The sequence below is a fragment of the Hermetia illucens genome, chromosome 3 (genome assembly GCF_905115235.1).
Source record: "Hermetia illucens chromosome 3, iHerIll2.2.curated.20191125, whole genome shotgun sequence".
NCBI lineage: Eukaryota > Metazoa > Arthropoda > Insecta > Diptera > Stratiomyidae > Hermetia > Hermetia illucens.
Window position 1 is genome coordinate 30,205,379 of NC_051851.1, and position 20,118 is coordinate 30,225,496.

At 43.4% G+C, this 20,118-nt stretch overlaps 1 protein-coding gene across 1 annotated transcript in view; it reads left to right on the forward strand.

The window, feature by feature from the left end:
• The first annotated feature begins 13,428 nt into the window (after window positions 1–13,428).
• LOC119651347 (esterase B1) overlaps window positions 13,429–20,118 on the forward strand; it is a 108,284-nt gene continuing 101,594 nt past the window's right edge. Inside the window, exon 1 of the mRNA XM_038054907.1 lies at window positions 13,429–14,023. The gene's annotated coding sequence lies outside the window, so the exon portion shown is untranslated. The remainder of the gene's footprint in view (window positions 14,024–20,118) is intronic.

A 20,118-nucleotide genomic window follows, 5' to 3' on the forward strand; every position in this document is an offset into this window, starting at 1 on the left:
CTGTGGCTATTATATAATGTTCCCAAACAGTTACATACACCCCCACAATCGCCAGATTTAAATCCCATAGAACATCTGTGGGATTTATTAGAACGCAGAATTCGCCAATACGATATAACTTCAAAGGATATGCTGAAAAATGTATTACAAGAAGAATGGAATAAAATAAGTGTTGAAGAAACATCTAAACTTGTATCTTCTATGCCGAAAAGATTAAAAGAGGTCATAGAAAGAAAAGGGTATCCTACAAGCTACTGATTTGCTTTTCATATTTACTCAAATATAATTTTTTTTAAATATTTGTTTACTGTACGCAGACTTTTTCTACTGAATTATTGCGATTCTTTTAATTTTTGGCTTTATAACCTGGTTTTTGTAAGACTTATACTTAGTGAATTAAATACACTAAAACTACGGAACTATTTGTAATGTTTGGATAATAAATTCGCCACAAAAATTAGCTTAATTTTTTTGGTTTACTAAGGAAAAGTATCAAACTACTGAGTGTACGCACACTTTTTCTGCCTAGTGTATGTGTAACATAAGAAGCGAAACTTTTTTTGCCCTTCAATTAAAAAACAAGTCGGGAAACGGGAAACTCGGCGCTTCAGGTATGAAAGGTTTTTTTGCTTCTTCTGTGAGTATAGTATCCCATTTGTACGTAGCCGGTTATTTATATATATTTAGCATGTCAGACTACTCACTTTAGTGTGATATAGATATTTAGTTACAGTTAATTTATACGGTAAAGTCAATTTTGAGCTATTTTATTTTTTTTTTTTTATGGATGGAGGTGGAAATTTTAGAAAGACGCTGCTGCGCCAGGTTGCAGCAATGTGTGGGATTCACACCCACTAAAACCACCCCCACTCTTCCGCCCCTCCCCGCGGGACCACCGTGAAGTATTACTTCGCGGGGGAGGCTCTGGTTCGCTATACCAGCTCGTCCATGTCACATCTCCGTCGCGCCGCCTTCCGAGCTCGATCCAACTCCAGGAGTTTTGTCTGCACCACGGCTACTGCCTCATTTACCGCCATCCAGTTTTCCTCCGACTTCAACATCTCTTCCACCAGGTTGGAGGGCTCGATGTCCGCCCCTAAGATGCTGTTCAACCTCCTTTTCTGCTGCAGAAATCTGGGACAATGGAACATAACGTGCTCCGGGTCCTCGAGTGTAGCACCGCATTCAGGACAGTTGGGAGACTCGTCCAACTCGAAGCGATGCAAGTACTTCCTATAGCCACTGTGTCCCGTAAGGAACTGTGTCAGGTGGTAATTCAATTCTCCCTGCTTTCGGTTGACCCATTTCTCGATGCACGGGATCAATGTATGGGTCCACCTGCCCTTGTCGGATTTATCCCATCGTTGTTGCCACTTGCCACACAACTCTCTCCTGATGGCTTTTCGGAAATCCGCATTCACCTCGGCTGGATTTGCCTTCCGTTTTTCGTAGAGCCAGTGTGCCTCGCTCGCTAGAAGATCTATAGGGATCATTCCTGCGATAACACACACTGCCTCCGTCGACGCGGTCCTAAATGCGCTGCACACCCTTAGCGCAATTGGCCGGTATGCCGAACATATCTTCCTCCGGTCGACAGCGTGGTTCAACGCTCCCGCCCAGACAGGGGCCGCGTATAGCAGGATCGACCTCACCACTCCCGCGATGAGTAGCCTGCGACTATACTTCGGCCCTCCCACGTTAGGCATCATCCTTGCAAGGGATGAGCTGGCATTTGCTGCCTTTTCTCGGACATAATCCAAGTGTCCCTTGAAACTCAGCTTGGCATCGATCATCACCCCCAGGTATTTGACAACCGATTTTGAGACAACCTCACGATTACCAACCTGGATGGTAACCTTGTTGTTCTTCCTACGGTTGGTAATGAGGACCGCCTCCGTCTTTTCGTCCGCCAGGTCCAGCTTGACCTTTCGTAACCATAACTTGATGGTATGAATAGCTTCATTTGCATAAAGCTCCACGTCCTCGGGATGCTTTGCAATTGCAACTACCGCCAAGTCGTCCGCAAAACCAATCAGCGTTGTCTCCTCCGGCACGCGAAGGCCAAGCACTCCGTCGTACATTATGTTCCACAGCAGCGGTCCCAATACAGAACCTTGAGGCACACCTGCTGTCACAATGTACTCCTTCGGCCCGTCGTCCGTCTCGTACCAGAGAAGTCTGTCCGAAAAGTAACTCTCGATGAGCCGAGCCAAGTAGCTAGGAACACCCAGTTTGGCCAAAGCGCCCTTAATCCAGCCCCAGTTGGCTGAGTTAAAAGCATTTTTGACGTCCAGCGTCAGCAGAGCACAGCATTTGCCCATGGCCATTGCATTTCGAGCCAATTTCACGACCTTTGCTACTGCATCGACGATAGAACGGGCTCGCCGAAACCAATATTGCCGCTCTAAAAGACCACCCGCAAGCTCGACGAACGGAAGCAGCCTGTTGTATATCACCCTCTCCAACATCTTCCCCATGGTGTCTAGGGGACAAATAGGGCGATATGAAGAGGGCACGCCGGGTGGTTTTCGGGGCTTCGGTAGCAAGACCAGCTTCTGCCTCTTCCACTGGGCGGGAAACACTCCTTCCGCCATGCACGATTCGAATGTGCTTGCGAACCACCTTGGTCTGGCCTTGACCGCCACCTTCAGAGCCCTGTTCGGAATTCCGTCCAATCCCGGAGCCTTGCTGTCCCCAATACGTCTGCAAATTTCCCAAAGTTCCTCTTCGGTAACATCAGGGATCGAGAAGACGTCCTGCTGAGCTGCCAGTTGGGGTTCTCTTTCGTCCTGCTCCTGCTGCGGGAAAAGAGTTGCAATTATTTGCAACAAGAGCCGTGGGCATGTCACCTGAGGTGATTTTCGCCCGCGCATATTCTTCATTACAACTTGATAGGCTGTACCCCACTGATTCGTATTAGCCTCCATGCAGAGCTTCTGGTAGCATTCCCGCTTGCTTCTCCGAATGGCCTTCTTAAGGTTGCTTCGCAGATCCCTGTATTCCTCCTGACGCTCCTGGTGCTCCGGCCTTCCCCTTGTCCTGTGGGAAAGTCACCTCGCTCGGAGACAAGAGGATCTCAAGGCAGCGATCTCCGTGTTCCACCAGTAGTTTGGCCTCTTGCCGTGGTGCAAACGTCGTCGTGGCATCGTAGCGTCGCATGCTTCGGTTACACGCTGAGACAGCTGTGTGACCCTTTCCACCGCTGTTCCATCCGGATCATGCGCTCCCTCCAACGCGGCCAGGAATGTTTCCTGGTCGAAAGCTCCGATAGACCAGCCAACCGCCTTAGCCTTTCCACCTCCAGAGCGTCGTTGACTGCTTCCCCGGTTCCCAATGCGGAGGAAGATGGCCTGGTGGTCACTGTGGGTGTAGTGCTCACTCACTTGCCAAGCCATCCCCCTCACCAGTGAAGAGCTAACAAATGTCAGGTCAACGATCGAACCCGACCCTCTTCCTCGAAAGGTGGGTACGCATCCAACGTTGGCCAGCACGATGTCCAGCTCCGCAAATGACTCCAACAGAATTTGACCTCTGGTGTTCGTCGATCGGCTTCCCCACTCCAGGGTCCACGCGTTGAAATCGCCCGCAATGATTTTAGGGCTGCGGTCTCTAGCATCCAACACCAGACTGTCTAACATCTCCTCATATTGTGCTAAGGTTGCGCTAGGAGGAGCGTAGCAGCTGTAAATATGGACACCGTTGACCTTCGGCCTTATAAAACCGGCTGCCGGGGGGGCCATGACTTCCTGAATGGCCTGTCTTCCGCACGCCCAGATTGCGGCGTTGCCACACGCATCCACCGCCCAAGTCGCACCGCCGTAGTTTCTGTACGGCTCGCAAATAACCGCGACATCGACATTCGACTCTCGAATGGTTTGCGAGAGCAGGTCCTGAGCTGCCTCACAGTGATTGAGATTGATTTGTATCAATCTCATTTGCCTGTGCGGTTCAGCTCCCTCCTATATACCGGACATCTGCTGCTTCCCGCAATATGCCGGCCGTCCACGCCCTCTTTCCCACTACATAACATACACCGTGGATCTCCGGTGCAATCTTTGATGAGGTGGCCCTCTTCCCCACACTTCCTGCAACTCCTCGACCTATCATGCTGGCTAGTGCATGCCGCCGCAAAATGGCCGAAATCGAGGCATCTGAAGCATCTCTTTAGAGAGATTTGCTCCCTGAGCCTGCACACGACCCAACCTATTCTTACCTTGCCCGCGGTAATTAACTTAATAGCTGATTCCGCCGGCAAACTAATAATAGCGGTCTGTGTGCCACCATATGCCTTCTTCATCCCTTTTATGGCACTCTGGTCTGTATCGCCAAGGTTGAACTGCTGCTTTAGCGCAGCACAGATGTCCTCCCGTGAGGTGACTTCATCTATTTTGAGCTATTGTAATTTTGTTAGTAATAGTATGATGAAATTTGGGGATAATATGCTTCATATTATATTCTATACTACTACACATTTTTATAACCCTAGGACAAACTTACTCAATTTTCCCAAAAATATGGAAATATACTATTATTAACATAATTTGAACAGATATCGATGTGGAGAGTATTTTGAGGCCTGGACACAATATAGAGGCAGCTTCATGATTTTTTTCAAATTTTTCGGTCGTGTAGTTTCTGAGAATGGGTCCGTTAAAAAATCATAGCTTTAATAGGGCTTTGTTTTGCAAACAAAAACAATCCTTTATTTCCAAAATCGTGCAAACAAAAATGTTCTCAAACTATGTTATGTAACTATATACAAATTAATAACGAACTTTTGTTTGTTTGAATTCTTTGTTGAGTAGTTCTAGAGCCTCTTACACCCATTAATTATCTTTCTCCAGATGATTTTATATATCGCCATTTGTTATTTTCTCATTAGGTGCAATTATCTAGTCAAGTGCAATCTCACTAACAATTGCAGAATTTAAGAAATGAACTTCATAATTGACCATAAAATTTAATTAACACTTTACTGAACTGACCGGGATTAATGGGGTTTCTTTGTTAGGCCTACCATATATTCGCTAGTCAATGTAGCAACGCACTTTTATTCAGGTGCAAATTATACGATTTTTGACTTACAACAATTACTACTAATTAACTGAAATAAAGGTGGATTGCCTGTTTAAATCGGATATGTAGTTGCTGAAAAGGGTCAATATTTTATGTGCTTTCAAAATACAAAATTTCATGCAATTTTTAAGATAGTTTGTTTTCGTTTGTATCTTTTTAATTTTAAATTTTGGTAAAATAAATTTGTTGATGGTTGGTGGTTGCATCGCTAAATAATAATTTTTTTCAGTAGAAAAGTGCAATCAGTGAGGTAAATCTTTTGATACTCAATCATTTTTTGAAAGCAAAATGGGACTTAACACAATAAATATTTCTGCATCTTTTGGATTCGATAAGTCTCTAATTGAAGACACTTGGAAAGTAAATTAAAATTATCTTCACCTTAACAACCCTTAATATAACATTTACCTAAGTGTAGTCCTTAGCACTTGATGCATCTATGAGTTCGTTCAAGCGACGCCATACATGATACTTTTCATGTTCACCTGTCTCGTAACAAATAATGGTTATTTCATCATAAGAAAAATGCACGCCACCAATCATTTTAAACAAATTATGAAAATTTGCCAAGGTTATTCTTGCGAACATTTCGTACTTCGCCTCACCGAACTCTGAAGAGCCTATCATAACATCTATTACGTTAAACACCTACAATGCCAGTGATGCATGCCGAGAGAGGAAGCTGCAAAGTGTGATTTCTAATAACACACAAATTCAAATAAGTCAAACCTTTCACTAATTGATGCACCCAAGATTCATCAACGATGTTGATTTTAGTTGGTTAAAGTGAGCTGGGACGAAAATATTTGGAATGCGAGTTGACAACATGTGGTTTTAGGTGTGTTAAAAGGTTCATATTTGATTTGAAAAAGATAGTAGCGCTTAGCTCGCGATAGTTTAATTCACTTGCCTTAATTTTACTTTGAAGATTAATACAAGCTTGTATTTTAAGGTTTTGTGTGTTGTCTTTTTTTTCATCGTTGGAAGATGGAAAGGTTCAAAACCTACTGCTGGCTCCTGCCATGCAGTTATATGGGACTCCTACTCACTAAAACCACCTTCTTCTTCTTCTACTCTCCCTACGGGACTGCTATCTGCATCGCGGGGCTGGATCAGTTCTTAACTGTGGCTCATTATTGTTCTCTCCCTTTCTTGCTTTCTTCGCACTTGTTCATGTCTTAGCTGTTCATTTTCAGCTCAATTACTACTTGATTCCAAGCCTTCGTTGACTCCAACATAAACTCCACTATATTTTCAGGTGTTAAGCGCCTGTCTGCGATCACCTCCAGCTTGGTTCGCTGCTCAGTAAACCTTGGGCACTCCAATACAACATGCTCTCAGTCATGTTACCACGCCTTGGGCAGCATGGTGACTCGTCGTGTCCAAATCGATATAGATAAGCCCGATAACCTCCATGTCCACTTAAAAACTGTGTTAGCTCGTAGCTTAGTTCCCCGTGACTCCTTTCAATCCATCTTCGAATGTGTGGAATGATACGGTAGGTCCCACGGCCAGTTTGTGCCTAGTTCCATCTCTTTTGCCATTCTGCGATGAATTCCCGCTGTGTTAGTTGCCATCGAAATGCATACATTTTGTCGTAGAGACGTCGACCTTTATTCGAGCTGCGTAGAGTAGCACGGAACTAACTACTCTTGAAATAAGACGACGTCGACTTTGTCTTGGTCCACCAATGTTAGGTAGTATCCTCGAGGTTGTTACAGCGATGGAAGACCCTTTAGTTGCAGCCCACTCAATGCGTTTTTAAAGTTAAGCCTTTTGTCAATCATTACTCCCAAATATTTAAGCGACACTTGGGAGTAAATTGTTTGTTCACCGACTTTAATTTTCATGGTTGTGTAATTCCTTATATTCCTATAAGCACTAGTTCCGTTTAATGTTCAGCAATTGACAGACCGGGCTTTTTCAACCAGGAATTGATCTCCCATATCGCTTCATTTGCGTAGATTTCGATCTCGTCTAAGCGTTCTGCAACTACTGTTACCCCGATATCGTCCGCAAAGCCAATGGTAGTCACACCGTTAATCACAGTAAGGGACCTAAGACAGACCCCTGTGGTACGCCGCACGTCATCAGGTCTAATTTTAGTCCATCGTCCGAGTCGCAATATAATCTTCTTCTTAGAAGAAATGCAATAACGATGCGTACAATGTACTTCGGAGTCTGTAGTTTGGTTAGAGCCTTTACGATTTTCGTCCACTTTGCAGTGTTGAATGCATTTTTTACATCGAGTGTCACCACTACGCAGCATTTGTCATCTTGTTTTGCAGCGCGAGTCAAGCCAGTTACCATGTTATTGCATCGACGGTTGTTTTCCCCTTAGGAAACCCGAACTGCTTGTCGAATAGGCCTCCTTCCTTTTGCGCACAGCGAGCAGCCTGTTTTGACCAAACATATCGGTCGATATGAGGAGGAGTCACCCAATGGTTTACCTGGCTTCGGAATAAGTATCAACTTTGGCAGCTTCCATTCCTTGGGGAATTCTCCTTCTTTATATGCCGTACAAATTTGGGTAAACATTGCTGGTGCTGTCCTGGCTGCCACTTTCAGGGCGATATTCGGGATTCCATCTGGCCCTGGGGTCTTATTTTCAGCGAATTTCCTTGCTGCATCAAGAATTTGCTCTTCTACCACTACAGGAATTTCGCCGGGGTTTACATGGACTTTAAGCAGATTTATGTAGTTCACATCCTCCGGAAAGAGAGTATCCACTATGTTTTGTAGTAATTTAAGACAAGTAATCGGTGGGGAGCACTTGCCTTTTAGTGATGACATTACAGACCTGTAGGTCTACCCCATGGATCAGAGTCAGCTTCAGTACATATCCGCTGGAAATGTTCGATTTGCTGTTCGTGATAGCTACTTTTTTTCCTCGCGTTCTCGTATTGTATGTGTAGCTCCACGAATTCAGGTTGATTTCTTCTGCGCTGGGAGCATCTCCTAGCTCTGAGGCAGTTTCTTCGACATTCCTCAATTTCTGAATTCCACCAGAAGTTGGGATTTCGTCTTCGAAAAGCGCTACGCCGTGGCAAAGAGATATCGCATGCCCGCTGCAATTTTGCCGCAACCTGTAAAGCTTTTTCTTGTGAGCTTCTCAACAATAATGTGTCATCAAGAAGTATCTCCTTGAACATTTCCGCATCGAATTTGTTAGTTGGCCAGCTTATCGTTATTCTTTTTGGTGGCTTCATATAATTCCTACGCGAGGTTTGGAAGACAGTAGCCTGATGATCGCTTTGTGTGTACTTTTCGCTGACATGTCACTGCGAGTCTATGATAAGGGTGTCACTGACGAAAGTGAGGTCTACTACCGATTGTAATTCTCCCCTCCGGTATGTGTTGGCTCCCCCAGAGTTCGTAAGTACGACATTTAAACGCGAGAATGTTGTCCCCTTGCATTCGTTTTTCTGCTTCCCCATTTTTCTGCACATGAGTTGAAATCGCCGGCAATTGCCCATCTCTCTGTCCGTCTGTCACACCCGATTTATTTGGAAACGGCTAGACTCATTGTCACGAAAATTGGTAAGAGCGTGTGATCTGTTGTTCCCTTTACATGTAGCCAGTGGCACCATTTTGTGTTAAGTTGAAGGGGAGGGCATACATGTGAATGGAGGATGCACATTTTTTTTCATAAAATGTGGTCATGTGAGGTATCAAATGAAAGGACTCAATTAGTGCGTTGAAGTTTCTTACATAAAATGAACGCAAAACCTTTATACCCGAAGCACGAGCTTCCGGTATTCCGACTTGTTTCTTTCTGCTCGTGTTTCTGGATCGTCAAAGCGTAAACAAAAGGGAATAATTGAAAACTTATTTGCATTTGTAATACATCGAAAAATTTCTCGTATAGAACCATCTGTATTATTGATTTTATATCTCCAGAGTTTGATTTATAATATATATTAATAATAATAATAATCGTGGGCGCAACAATCCATATTGGATCAGGACCTTGAAATGTTTTAGAGCACTTCATTCAAGACCGTAACGGTGCACTACAGGATTATACAGTGTGCGGCAGCATAACTTCCTTTTTTCAAAACTCAATAAAAACTATTGTATGCATCAGAAAATATTTATTTATTTTTTATAATGTAGGTACATGTCTAAAGTTTTTATTTACATTGTTTTGAAGATCAAATCTGTTAGGTGACGTCCCCCATTCTCCATACATTGCGTAAACCGATTTCTGGCATTTGTCATGATTCTTGTTAGCATAGCAGGTGTTATGTTGGCAATTTCATCTTGGATGTTGGTCTTCAAATCTTGTAGGGTTCTTGGACCGTTCACATAAACACGGTATTTCAAAAAACCCCATAGAAAAAAATCACGAGGGGACAGATCGGGAGAGCGTGCCGGCCATTCCAAATCGCCTCTAATTGAGATAAGGCGCTCTGGAAAGTGTTCCCTCAAAACAGCCATCGATGCTCTTGAAGTGTGTGCTGTTGCACCGTCTTGTTGGATCCAAGTGTCCCCCAAATCCAAATTTTCTAGCCGTGGGAAAAAAAAACCAGGGACCAATAATTCCAGCTGAGGAAATTGCACACCACACTGTGATTTTGGGTAAATGCAAAGGCTTTTGATGCAATTCTCGAGGGTTGGTGTCAGCCCAGTAGCACATGTTTTGTTTGTTAACCGACCCACACAAATGAAAATGGGCTTCATCGCTAAAAAAAACAATAGCACCCTCGGGAACGACATCAAGAAGAAGCTCACACGCGTTCATCCGAATTGAAGTCACATTCTGAAAGTTCCTACACTATCGCCATCTTATAGGGATGAAAATGAAGATCATCACGAAGAATTCTTCTCACAGAACGATCGGATAGTTCAAGGGCAGATGCGTGTTTGCGCGCAGAACGCCGTGGCGATCGCAACATTGACGCTTTCACTGCTTCAATGTTCTCAGGTGATCTAACGGGCCGAGGGACTCCAGTTCTTCCTTTTGTGGCACATGCAGTTTGTCTGAATGTAGTGACCCATGTAACAGTTGATTTGTGGTCTGGGACGGGAATCAACGGGGCTAAATTAAAGCGATTCCGAAATGCACGCTGTGTTGCAATAACCAAATATCCGCTTGAAAAGTAAACCTCAACGACAAAGGCACGCTCCTCACAATTCCAACGCATGATGGTGACTGAACCGTGTCGGGACAAAACTTTTACTAGCGCTCCGCTATGACATCAACTAACTGAGTGGCGCGCATTTTAAAAAAGGAAGTTATGCTGCCGCACCCTGTAGTAACCTATAGGAGGCAATGTAACCAACATTGCGCTCGCCTGAGATTATTACCCTGATTTGACTCAGGTACTAATTCACAGCTGAGTCGGCACGATACAAATACAAATTGACCTCATGTCGAAGACCTTTGGCTATCCAAATCGGACTATGATTAGTTTTTGCAATATGCACACGCTGCTTGATAACAGATAGTTAGAATACTCGCTTTCTCTAATTCGAGCTGGAATTTCAACGAGATAAGTTGAACATCCTGGGGTTCAGCGAAGTAAGATGGTCTTAATAGAAGTTAAACTCATAACTTCTTTTTTTTACACGTACATTTTATTTAGCCGATAAGTACTTATTTCGGGAGATTCTTACTTCATTATTCAGTGCTTAGCTTCCCTAGCTTAGCTAGGTAAAATATCAAAGGAATTTGAGATCCGAAGTAGAGTCCGCAAGGGTTAAATTTTGTCAGACATCTCGACTACTAGACTTGCCGTTTCGTCCAGGGCAGAGGCAATGAGACGCTAAATGCTAAACGTAAGTCAGGCCACCAGGAACTGGGGTAGGGGCTGTGTCTCCGAGGGTACACCCGTTTCTCACTATTGCGGCCCGCTCTCTTGCACACGATGCGCCGGTTAGTTTTCCATGGAGAATATACATAAATTAATAGAAAAAATCGACGAAACAACAGGGAAGGAGAAATAGCTGAGTACGGGGGCTGGTAGTGTCGCAGCTGACACCGTCTTAAATTCAGCGATAAACCTGATAACGACGGCGTGTGAGGCTTCCATGTCCCGGAGGGGCCCCAGGCGCGACAAGCCTTCTATGTATTGGTGGACGGCAGAAATTGCCGACCTACGGAGGGAATGTCATAAGCTCCGCCGTTTGGCACAACGTTTGCACGCCAAAGAGGAGGCATACGACATAAAGGCACAGTATAGATCAGCAAAAAGGAGAGCCCGCAGCGCTATAAATAAAAACAAAGCTTGCCGCTGGCAGAACCTTGTCAACGAGGTGAATGAGGACCCGTGTCAGCAAGAGTAAAGGAAACCCGGAGCTACCGACCGCTGTGTATGCTTGACACGGTCGGGAAAGTGCTCGAGAAGCTCATCAGGAGTAGACAGACAGGCGGGTTCAGAACAGGAAGATTCGGTTCCGGTGGATGCTATTATGGAGGTGGTAGATGCGGTTCATCGGCCCGAGGCATACAGCCGCCGATCTCGACGGATAGTGCTCCTCATAACGCTTGATGTCAGAAATGCCTTCAATTCCGTAAGATGGACAGATATCCTAGACACATTAGAAAACTCATTTCACGTGCCAAGCTATCTCTTGCGGATATTGAGAGATTATCTGAAAGATCACCCCCTACTCTATGCGACGCCAGAGGGCCAAATCAGGATGGAAATCACCTCGGGAGTAGCAAAGGGATCCACCCTAGGGACGTGCCTCTGGAATGCTACTTATGATAGTCTACTGAGACTCGATATGCCCGAAGAGTCGCGCCAAGTCGGTTATGCAGACGACGTTGTGGCACTTGTTGCCGGACGCACTGTTGAACAGGCGCAAAGCAGACTTGGCATATTGACGCGACGGGTAAGCGCTGGAAGAAACCAAAGTAGTCATCTTGACCAGAAGGAAAATCCCGACCCTGCGTTCCATCTCGATCGGCAAGTTGACTATAGAGTCAAAACCAGCGGTTAAATAGCTTGGTTTAATGCTCGACTCGAAGATAAGTTTCTTCTTCTGAAGTCGCGACCTTGAGTCGGCTAATGGCGAATGTTGGGGGCCCTATATCTCTAGGAGACCTCTTCTTATGGGAGCAACGCAGTCGGTTCCTCCCTATGGCGTGGAGGTATGGGCTTGATAAGTAGGTGCATCGTAAGCGCCTTGCTCAAGTGCAGAGGCGGAGAGCGTTGCAAGTGGCGTCTGCTTATGGCATTATCTCCGAACCGGCTGCGATGGTGATTGCGGGAGTGATCTCCGTTGCCCTCCTTACCAAGGAGTGCAAAGCTATCTTTGAAGGCTCCTAATGCCGGGAGATCGGGAGGGCTAGCCCGAAATAATGTGTCAAATGGTTGCAGGCTAGTTCTCTGATGACAGGGAGGTGTTTAGTTGGTAATCCGACAGCGTACTGTTGCGGGAGTCCAACACTCTGTGCGTAAACGCATTCACCTTTTCTACTCCAATACAAGGGTAAATGGCAACCGCATATATATTCAGTTTATGTACTACTTCATGAATTAACCCAAAGCGGAGTCGAATGGTTTTCATTCTAAAGTATAGACTTCACTATTAATTTTTTCGTGGAATCTATGAGAACGAGACAACTTTGTTTTGAAGTTTTGAAAAGACGCTTCACGCTATTACATGTATAAGACAATATGATTATCCATTCACAATTAGAGTCGGGGACAGGCACGATTAAATCATAACAATAATATTGAATAGCATTATACTCTATCACACTCCAACAGATATTCCAAGATATATCCACACTTCTATCTTTTTCACAAGAAGATTCCACTGCCTAATAATTACATCATTTTGATTTATTATACCCGCTCTGCGATTTTCAATACGAGTAGAATTTCCAAAAAATCGGAAAATTGTAGAAATTTTAAAACGTTAAACTGCACTTCACGATTTAAATGCATTAATCCATTGCAATAAAGATAGACCAACTCGTTGCAAAAACCGATCGATATTGACTTTGAAGAAGTTTTCTCACACTACGAGGCGAAACAAGAAGTGGAGTCTCATAAGGTTCAATCAAGGTACCAATGCTGCACGTTACGATCAGGCCAGGTAATGGTGCATCCAGCCTACCGTGCCTAAGTGTCAGAGCGACTCAGTCGATAGGTGCATTTGGCTTTAGATTAATTAGCATATTTGCAGAGGCGATTCGGTAACATTGAAATAGGAGCGGGCCAGCGAACAGGAGAGTGTGAACACATAGTGTTAGCGCGTGAACTAACCGGCTCTAGCCTAGCTGTGATTTTGCAGCCTCTTGCAGGCTTGGGGAATGCGAGGTACCACCAAGTTGGAGCTTTGCTCATGAAGACTGGCTTCTTTCGGCGAATGGTATCAGTTTCGTTGGGGCCGCGCTACATAACAGATCCAAGAAACGACGATAGGAGTTGTAGAGTAATAGTTTTCAGGCTGGAGATACTATCCGGTATCGAGTATCTTTCACATTCGCTGTAGATGTACTCAATGAAGATAGGTGAAAGACTGTCTTCTTGGGATTAATTCACTAGTTTTTCCGATTCATGGTTTTTGTTAAACGACCATTTCTTCGTTGTTTTTGTCGTTGGTATTTTCTTCGGTCAATTTCACTTTTCGCTTATGCAACATTGCAATAACGTAATAATGCGCTGGTTGTGACTCTGAGTTATCTACGATTCAATATCTGTTGTTCTGCGTTCGTACGATTGATTTTTGATTGTTTCTTTGACGATAATGTAATTTGATGGTAATAATGCGGAAATAATGTGATCGTTGACGTAGAATTTCTGATAATTATAAAAGCATTATTCTAATTTGTCGGACGGAAGTTTAAAAGGTGGTGTTTGGTGATACATAACATAGTGAGTGGGTTGGAATTCATCATTGTATAATGGTTTTGTACTGAGTGTATTCAAATAGTTTGAGAGACTATTTCCATATTCAACAACGCTGATGCCGTTTTCATGCGAAAAAGGTTCGTATCTTTTCACCTGAGAAAAGTGTAACATTAGGTGTAGGAGTAATGTGAAAATCTGCTGACATAATTATTTTCTAAATTAAGAAAGAACATGATAAATTACTTCCCATATATTGTAGGCATCAATTATCTAAAAAATAATCATCTAATGTAAATAGATGAAAGTGGAAATGAGAGTCATGATCAATATAAAATTGTGGGTGGGTAAACCGAGTGAGCGTCATGTCGTTCACCGTGACCTCTCTTATCATTTTACAAATGTGGAAATAGTGAAAGAGTCGTGTGAGATGAATGATATTGAAAAGTTTTCCACTTCGGATGAGGTTAAACGTGAATAAAAGCTGATTTTGTTTAAAAAATTTACGATTCTTAAATGTCATCAGCGGCTATTTTCGCTACTTCTAATGAGGCGACGTAGATTTTCAACTAGATGCATATCTCAGGCTCTGTTTGGGTGTCTCATCATGGTAATGCCGATTTACATCTTGTTTGCTGACATTCGAGATTTATTTTGCACCTGGTTTGTTGGAAAAAGTTAGATTGTTGTAGCATTAAAAACTTACCAAATAATTCGAGTCATTAGAGTGATTGGTTTGGGGCAAATTTTGTGTAGCAAACCAAGCCTTTTTGGTATACGTTTGTTCTGCTGTCCCCAGTCTTAGAATAATTACGACTCATCTAAACGTACTATAGGTGAATTGGCCGTTCTATTTCTATCGGAAATTTGTGGCATTTTTTCATTCGGGAGAAAGACGGAAGTAGCTTCGTTTTATTTTTTTTTCCTAAGTTAATTTCTACTTCTACTTTGATCCATCAGTCTCTCAGAATAGTTTAGCTTGTAAGGTAACGAGTAGCAACCGATTTTTAAATCAATATTTAGAATTGTAATGACATCATATAGAATTTTCGAATGCATTTTATTTATTTATTTATTAGACAAAATTTCCGTTCAGAGTGTTTGAGAAAAGCTGTTGTGCTATAGTATCTGAGCGCTCAGGCCGTGGTTGCCGTATTCGTTAACGTATCGCAGGATTTCTGTTAATGGATATGATGCTACTGGTTGCAACTGCAGAACATCGGCATCGAATATCTGATGTTTGATGCGTCCATAGGCAGGGCATTCACATAGAAAGTGCTCCGTGGATTCCGTTTCCTCATTACAGGAGAAACACGTTTCATCTTCAATAATTTCTATTCTGATCATATGTCCAGCTAGTTAATTATGGCCTGTCAGAATACTCCTGCAAGTCTTCCTGCTTTTCGACATAATAAACTTTGCCGTAAGTATGTTTGCTTCTGATAGAATAAGTTTGGTGTGTTTAGCATCAAAGCTAAGCTTGTTTCCAGTTTTTCTAGACAGCCTTGGTCAATTGCTGATTTCGGTTATGGCATGAGGGAGATTGAACTCTCCTTTGTTAAAGCATCTGAGATTTCATTTCCCTCTACGCCACAGTGACCGGGTACCCAGAGTAGTTCCACCGTATTGAATCTGGAGATATAGTTTGAACGGTTTCTGAATTCCTGAACGATTTTCGAGGTGATCAAAGGACTACTCAACACCGTCAATACAGCTTGGCTATCACTGCAGATTGTGATGCAGCTTGCCGCCTTTAGGATCGCGTATACTTCGGCTTTAAAAACTGTTATAAAGTCCACTTCTCGTTTTTAATCGAAAGGTAGATTCCGGCTCCAGAGCGCTGTTTTATTTTTGAGCCATCGGTGTATCCCGTATCCCGCCATGTATACCTCTGGGACTTTCTAGTTCTCTCTAAGTTTCAGGGTAACTTCATATCTTCTAACAACCGGATTTATGGGGACCCAATAATCAGAAGGCATTGTAAGAACTGCATTCAGTACTCCCAATAACTCTTCCAATGCTCTGTGTCTCTCATGTCATTTGTTTCCCCATAAATTTAATCGAATTAGTCTATGAGCTGCTTTAAACAAATATATCCAGAGGCTGCAAATTGAGTAATGTCGTGCTTATGGCACCGGTAATACCCAGACACACAGTTCTTTGCAGGGCAGCTAGTTTCCTCTTTACGGTGAAAACTTTCTTGTCTCACCTCAAACCATCACGATGGCATGTGCGAACATCAGCTTAATGATAACAACGTATATCCACATTACCACATGAGGCCTGGGTCCCCATGTCGGGGCAAATGTCCATTTGTACAGCCCATAGTCTACATGTTTGTTCCAAAGACGCTTTTTATCTAGAGTAATTCCCAGATATTTCACTTCTTCAAAGAGTTGAAGGGTTGTACGCTTCATCTCTGGGAGACAAAGTCCATCCAATTTTCCCCTTTTTGTAAATAATACTATTGTGATTTTATTTGGATTAACTGAAAGTCCGTGTCGGAGGCCCCAACTGACTATCAGATCAGCGTGTTGTATATTTCTACATACCGTTCCAAGATACCGATCACAGGCAAACACAACCACGTCGTCAGCATAAGCTTGAGCGTGTATTGGCAAATTTTGCAGTTCGCATAGTAGTGAGTCGATCAGCATACTCCACAGAAGTGGCGATAGCGCACCTCCTTGAGCCTTTTGTTGCTTCTGTTGTTAGGTAGCGATCGCCGTTCACTTCAGTCCACAGCAATCACCGCGTTAGCACAGATCCACTTAATTAAAGTATCATTAATACTATGCGCTCTGGCGACATCACAAAGTCTTTGGAAAGTCACGCAGTCAAACGCCCCTTCAATGTTCACGAACACCCCCATCGCGTACTCACCCTTTAGAGTTGCATCCTCTATCTTTGAAACCAAAGAATGAAAAGCAGACTCACGCTGGTAAGCATGTTGGGTGCGATCTAAGCGCCTTCTCGCGAAGCAGCAAGAATGAAGCTAATTTATCTGAAGTCCTTTGGATTAGAATAGTCATCTTTCCGCGGCTTCGGTATGACGACCACCTTAACCTAGACATGCTAGAAAAATATTTCTTAGCACTCGTTCTAACTGCTCCATACCTTCCTTTAGCATTGCTGGATAGATTCCACACATGCCAGGTGCTTTAAAGTGTTTAAAGGACGATATGCCAACAACACTCACCTTTTCGTAGGTAACAACCACTTTCGGAGTGTTCCAGTTCACCTCACAAAACTTGCGAATCGAAAGGGTTGCAAGAACCGGAAACTCTCTCCGAATGGTGTACTTCCAGGAGGGTCTGTAGTGATTCCAGTCCGGAGCTCTTGAAAATACCGTCGGGTTTTCTAAGAGAGCCCAATTTGGACGACTCATCGCTTTTAAGAACTCTGCACAGCCTTGAAGTTTCGCTGTCGCCTTTCAGTTCCTTACAATACGCTCTTAAAGAGCATCGTTTCGAACGCATAAGAAGCCTATTATTTTCACGCTGTGAGTTCCCAAAATTTAACCAGACTTCCTTCTTATACTTTTACAAGCACGATTCAGAAGTCACCTGGTTCATTTCCTGAGTTTTTGCAGTTCCCGGTTCCTCCAAGGAACCGTTTTACCGCTTTGGCCTCGGGAAATAAGACGAGCCTCTTTATAACACTCTAAAAGTGTGCAATTCAGAGTTTTCAATTCATCTTCAAGCGTCAAAGGAGTCCTTAGTCGCCTAAGAAGCTGCACCAAACCGTTTTCCTAGGGTTGCGCCTTTGTATTACAGACTGCTCGCCCGCAATAGGTATCGGTGATCTGACCGTGAGACTTCATCCAGCACCCAGCCAGTGTAATCAACTCTAACAGTTTTGAAGTACAGATTGTAAGGTCATTTACTTGACTTCTCTCCGGTCCTACGAATGTAGGAGCGCACCCTTCGTTTGCAGTCATGAAGCGAAAGTGATAAAATCAAATAACTTCTCTCCTCTTGGATTGCATTTGCTACTGCCCCAACAAATATGTTGGATGTTCGCATCGCAATCTGTTAAGAGTTTGAGACCATTTGATTCTGTATAGGTCACCAGATCCCTTAGTTCTTGCGACGGTGGAGGATACAAGGAATCATAGGGTAGATGAAAAGAGGCAACTATGATGTTTTTCCTCTCTCCATTGATCTGGTATTATACGATGCCCGTAACTAAGACCTGGGAACAGAACTGTGCCAGCATGGTTGCCTCTAACCGTCTTGACATCAGGACACAAGCTCTCGGTCCTATGGATCTTTCATCGTAAAAGGAGAAGCTTAAGGCAGCAGCTTTATCAGCTTCGCTACCAGCAGATAGGACCAATCTTTATGTTTTTCGACATAAACTTAGTCTAATGTGTAATGTAAGAAGCGTATGCCCCAGTCCACGTGTAACGGAGTTTCCCCCACACCGTTCCGCCGAAGACTCGATTACCTCGTGTTTGATTTCTCTGAGCATAGCAGCAGTTCCCATGTCCCCATCCATGATAGGTTTCACCTCATCCCGCAGAGCATTCGTCTGTTTTCCACTTAACAACTTCAGTGGTTTGCGGTATCCGGTTTGCATAGATTCGATCACTCGAACTGGCATCAAGTCAGTTTCGTTCACATCTCTGGCTTCCCTTTCTTCCGCCTGTTCCTTAAATATTGTAGGAGAAGTTACTAGCAGGTAGGATTCACTCTGAAATCCCTTCCGTAGTAACGGATAAGTGGAAAGGAATTTGGTAGCTTTTAGTGTTGTTTACTTTTACTCTCCAAACTTTTAACCCCTGTTCAATCTGTCTGAGGTGAAGGTAGAGCATATCTCCTGCAGCTAATGGACTGAGGGACTAACTAAGAATTACTGTACCGTCGGCGAATATTAGTAAAAAAAAGTAAAAATAAGGTACAGCACGAGACCCAGTTAACTTCCTTGAAAGATTCTTTCTTTCTTTTTCTTTTATATGTTAATCGGAACTTGCGTGGCTGTGCAGAACTTGCTGAATTCGAGACCAGATCTAGGGAATTTTGTGGATTTGTTCAATAGTACTGCATTTTTCGGGAAATCAAAACTGGTTAGGGGATTATATTGTTTTCTAGTACTAACAGTGTTTTCGTAAGTGGTAATTTCTCAAATACCTTTGAGAAAATAGAAAGGGGACGTATTGGTCTTTACGAAGTAACCTCCCTAATTTCGGAATCATGGAAATCTATGAATTTTTCCAAACTTTAGGGTAATATTGAAGCAGTATTTACGCGCTTAAAAAGTAAGTGAAGTAGATTATCACTATCTGTGGCAGCTCTTCAATCATTTTTCTTGTATTGAGGTCATGTCCTGGACCCTCCATTGGGTTGATCTGTTTTTTAATTGTGTCGAAAAATCGCCTTCTTTTGAAAGGGGTACAGTTTTGTGCTGCTCGTAGGGTAACTCTTGGAAGATGGACATTTGCTTATACTGAATGGAGGCCAAACATAAATAATTGGAAAATGCCGCACTTTTCGGCATCACTTCTTGTCTTTTATGGGAGATTCACATTGTTGTTGGCGCTTCGTTTTTAGCCATCCAAAGGGAGTAGTCGAGCTACGATGAAGGGGACAAAAGACTCCAAACTTCCATCTTATTTGAGACCACTCTTCGGTTCTTCTGCGATGGGAACTGTATTTTGGCTACTCTCTTCTTGCTAGCCACTCGATGAAAAGCTCATCAGTTATCGGTTTTGTCCTGCTTATTCGTGACGAAATGGAGCGTTTTGCTGCGAGGACCAAGCCTCATTGGTAGTCACGGGAGCTTTGTCTATATGTCTTTCAGTTTTCAGCAATACTTTTGTTATCAAATGAGTGCTAATACACCTTTGAAACTTCAGTCTGTCAGAGACATTTACAGATTTTTATTTATTAGAACGGTCTGAAGCAAAATCGGACACTTCGGCAATTATAAAGTTACGATTTAAGTTGCTCGTCATAAGGAAATCGATCAGGTTTGGCATTTTTTGCTGGTCAGTTAGCTAATGTGTCAGTCCCCCGGTGGAAAGTGATGTTGATTGTTTTTCGTTTTGGAGAAGCAAGATGTGATACCAAATGAGTAAGTGTCGCATTGCAGCCGCCAGCAGTGAGAAACTTGTACCCTATTGTACCGAAAAAATGATCGTACTGCTCCGTAGTAATTTAAGAATTGGGTTAGCAATATACTATTGTTATTTGGCCCATCCATTTTGTAAGCCTGATGGCGTTGCTTCGCAATA